This window comes from Haliotis rubra, unplaced genomic scaffold (assembly GCF_003918875.1).
Source record: "Haliotis rubra isolate DU_JTF1 unplaced genomic scaffold, ASM391887v1 Scf133, whole genome shotgun sequence".
Lineage (NCBI taxonomy): Eukaryota > Metazoa > Mollusca > Gastropoda > Lepetellida > Haliotidae > Haliotis > Haliotis rubra.
Window position 1 is genome coordinate 703,651 of NW_025765259.1, and position 5,228 is coordinate 708,878.

The following is a 5,228-nucleotide window of genomic DNA, read 5'->3' on the forward strand; positions in this document are numbered from 1 at the left end:
GTAGTACGGGGCTTCCCGGGTAAGTAGGGGCTCGTGTTGCTATGTTGCCAAGCTCTATGAAGTTTTTACATGGATCTCCCACTGAAATACATACATTAAAATCCTTTAGAAAAGTCGTTTGGATTGTTCCGAAAACGTTATCTGAATGGTGTTAATGCGCTCTTCACGATTCACAATAAAGAAATATACGGATACATACGTATGCAGCAGGAGGCCTTAACGGGACATAAATATACTTACATTGGCTTAAGCAGGACATAAATATACTTACAATGTATTTAGCAGGACATAAATATACTTACAATGTCTTTAGCAGGACATAAATATACTTACATTGTCTTTAGCAGGACATAAATATACTTACAATGTCTTTAGCAGGACATAAATATACTTACAATGTCTTTAGCAGGACATAAATATACTTACATTGTCTTTATCAGGACATAAATATACTTACAATGTCTTTAGCAGGACATAGATATACCTACATTGTCTTTAGCAGGACATAAATATACTTACAATGTCTTTAGCAGGACATAAATATACTTACAATGGGTTTAGTAGGATATAAATATACTTACACTGTCTTTAGCAGGACATAAATATACTTACATTGTCTTTAGCAGGACATAAATATACTTACAATGTCTTTAACAGGACATAAATATACTTACATTGTCTTTAGCAGGACATAAATATACTTACAATGGCTTTAGCAGGACATAGATATACTTACAATGGCTTTAGCAGGACATAGCTATACTTTCAATGGCTTTAGCAGGACATAATTATACTTACAATGTCTTTAGCAGGACATAACTATACTTACATTTGCTTTAGCAGGATATAAATATACTTACAATGTCTTTAGCAAGATATAAATATACTTACAATGGCTTTAGCAGGACATAGATATACTTACAATGGCTTTAGCAGGACATAAATCTACTTACAGTGGCTTTAGCAGGATATAAATATACTTACAATGGCTTTAGCAGGACATAAATATACTTACAATGGCTTTAGCAGGATATAAATATACTTACATCGGCTTTAGCAGGACATAAATATACTTACAATGGCTTTAGCAGGACATAACTATACTTACAATGGCTTTAGCAGGATATAAATATACTTACAATGTCTTTAGCAGGACATAAATATACTTACAATGTCTTTAGCAGGACATAACTATTCTTACAATGGCTTTAGCAGGACATAAATATACTTACAATGGCTTTAGCAGGACATAAATATACTTACATTGGCTTTAGCAGGACATAGATATACTTACAATGGCTTTAGCAGGACATAAATATACTTACAATGGCTTTAGCAGGATATAAATATACTTGCATTGTCTCTAGCAGGAGGCTTTAGCAGGATATAAATATACTTACATTGACTTTAGCAGGACATAAATATACTTACAATGGCTTTAGCAGGACATAACTATACTTACAATGGCTTTAGCAGGATATAAATATACTTACATTGTCTTTAGCAGGAGGCTTTAGCAGGATATAAATATACTTACATTGGCTTTAGCAGGACATAAATATACTTACAATGTCTTTAGCAGGAGGCTTTAGCAGGATATAAATATACGTACAATGGCTTTAGCAGGACATAAATATACTTACATTGTCTTTAGCAGGACATAAATATACTTACAATGTCTTTAGCAGGAAGCTTTAGCAGGATATAAATATACTTACAATGTCTTTAGCAGGATATAAATATACTTACAATGTCTTTAGCAGGATACAAATATACTTACATTGGCTTTAGCAGGATATAAATATACTTACAATGACTTTAGCAGGATATAAATATACTTACAATGTCTTTAGCAGGACATAAATATACTTACATTGGCTTTAGCAGGATATATGTATACTTACATTGGCTTTAGCAGGACATAAATATACTTACAATGGCTTTAGCAGGATATAAATATACTTACAATGTCTTTAGCAGGACATAAATATACTTACAATATCTTTAGCAGGATACAAATGTACTTACATTGGCTTTAGCAGGACATAAATATACTTATAATGGCTTTAGCAGGATATAAATATACAATGTCTTTAGCAGGACATAAATATACTTACATTTGCTTTAGCAGGATATATATATACTTACAATGGCTTTAGCAGGACAAAAATATACTTACATTTGCTTTAGCAGGATATAAATATACTTACAATGGCTTAAGCAGGATATAAATATACTTACAATGGCTTTAGCAGGATATAAATATACTTACAATGGCTTTAGCAGGACATAAATATGCTTACAATGTCTTTAGCAGGACAGTATTATACTTACTCTGACTGTAGCTGGACAGCCTTATACTTACACTGACTGTAGCAGGACAGTATTATACTTACATTGACTGTAGCAGGACAGTATTATACTTACACTGACTGTAGCTGGACAGCCTTATGCTTACACTGATTGTAGCAGGACAGTATTATACTTACACTGACTGTAGCAGGACAGTATTATACTTACACTGACTGTAGCTGGAGGGGATCACAAGCAGGAGAAGCAGCAGGTTCGCCATGTGCTGCAAGAATTGGAGTGAGTGAGTGGATATTATATACTTTTATAGCAGACACCTTCATGGAATATATCATCTTCGTCTACAACGTTTAGATAGGTATCACAAATGATCAGAGTACAACATCTGAAAAATACAAGATACCTCCTGCATACTCTAGCGATTGTCAGGAACTGGTGCCGTTTCGTGGACCTTGGAACCCTTCTGGAAGAGAGGCCGGTTAATTCTCCTTATAAACAGGTAATAATCAATGGACGTCCATCGTATGAAATTCGTAACGGGTCGAGTGTTGTTTCTAAATCGGTAATCGATGTTTACCACTTTCACCAGATGGTGACGTATACACTGAATCTCTCGTACTGATGCTGCTGTCTCAACCATTTCTCGGTAAAACACTTTCACTTGATAACTCGATATTGCTAAGAAATATCTGATATTTGTCACAAGCACATGTCCTAGTGATACAGAAACTCCTGCTCATTGTGTAGTGAAATGAATTCTTCTTTTCGTGGAGAACCCGGTGAACAGATGACAGCAAGGTTCAACTGAAAAAAACAGATGTAGCAAGGAAAAATAGGGGTTTGCGTCGGATATCAAGCTATTTATCATTGATGCGAATTCTGGAAATGTCCTCCGCGTGTTTAAAATAATATGTTTTGAAAATTTACCTAGGCCTTTTCAGATTGAAATCAGGCGCTTTTGAAATCTTCGTGGAAAGAACATGCTAGCCCTCAACAGTCAAATGTAGACACCGAGGGTTTTAGCTGCTGGGATACTGAAGCGGTGGGTAAAAAAGATAAATTGTGGTTCAGAGACCAAAGATCAGATGACATTTCAGATGGAAATATTCTGCTAGAAGGTGGAATGAATGCTCGTTGATGTCTCACACCAACTGATTGTATTAATCACGTTTGCGACACAGGCACATAGTTAAACATTTCTGACATCGACAATGTATTATGCTGTCATTACAGAATACATGCAAGAATGTATACCACATGTTTGTTATTATTAATCACAAATGTTTTCCGGTTTGTCAAATCTTGCATGAATGCATTGGGTATGGCGATCGACATGTGCTCTGTAATCATAACTGACTCAGTATTGACTGCCTGCCATACTTGATGTGACATAACACCCTACTTATTTCGTGTTCCAGCCTGTTCCCAGTGCTCCAGACAGCTGGTTCGTGGGTAACCCGTGCTACATAAGCATGGCCACTTCACACCATGACTGCTGGAAGTCAAGTTGTTGACATTCACCTTTACTCAAGACTCCGGCAGCTGGTCAGTTGTTACAGGTGGCAAGGCAAGATTGAACTCCCTGGTTGTTTCGTTTAGACCTGCCAGATACACTTGTATTGGCCATGTTGACAAACCCAAAAGTATTATTTTGTTATCCGGACCCCGGAATAACCTTTTCCACCAAGATAGCTATACACATACCACAACATGGCTTGAGCATCAGCTGAGGAACTTATACAGAATGAACATGGTGACAGATATTTCCTTGTATGTCCCACTCACGGGGAGCAGTGTTTCCGGTAGACCGTACACGTCTGGTGATAAAGCGGCGATGTACGACGTGTATCAGGGCAGGTAGGGAGCTAAACTGCAAGGTCTAGTTTGTCCAGTGTTTTCATTTCGTACAAATATTTTCACAAGCCGACAACGGGGATTTGAAGCATGAATACCAGGATGAAGACCAGCGTGAAGCTGTAGTAAAACTCCCAGAGTGAATCTGTGAGAAAGAGTTTATTCCGCTTTTAGAAATACTTCAGTCTTATCATGTGGGCCACCATACATGGGTTTGAACCTGGAAACCGGTCTAGGGGTGACGAGCCCTAAATGACAAGACACGTGTTCAGCCATACAACCCAGACAGCAACATTTCATGTGTATCTCCATGATGCAAATCTTCGAGTCTGGTGTAGGCAAATCAGTGGTTGATGACGTCAGCAATGAACACCATTCGAGTTTATGACCTCAACCAGATGATGCTTAAACCCTCCGACCCGTTGATAGCCATAAGTTGACCTACCAAAGATCTGGTCAGCAGTGTGGGGATAACCAAGGTCTGATATTCCCAAAATGTTTTGTGTTATTTAGGTATGCTTAACGAAATGATAATTATAAAGGTAAACCTACTCAATAGAAATAGGCTTTGAGGACATTCATGAATGTGTCCGTCTTCAAAACACAGACAGTATGTCATAACACTACAACACCACACCACAACACAATAAACTTACGCATCATCAAAAAACATCCACACCTCATCTGTCATAATTCATGGCGTGATTGCAGGTTCAGTGTCAAGTAATAAAATACGTGTTTCCCCGCTTGTATCATACAGTGCACCTTTGTTCACGACACTGCGGGAAGATTCGTCAGCACAGGATTACAGATTACATCATGTCATTAAAGAGTAGTTTATAGTGTAGTATTCATTGAGATAGACGCCATATGCCATATATGACAAATGCCGCTTTAGGAACAAACCGTTGCTATCTGGCTGAACAAATACTGATGCAACGGTAAATTCTAATTCACTCACTTAAGAACAAATCGCAAATATGGAACTAATTCTTGGACAAGTGAACGGTGTACTGATAACGTATGACACTCTTCTCACGAACAGCTGAAGCCATCCCTATTTG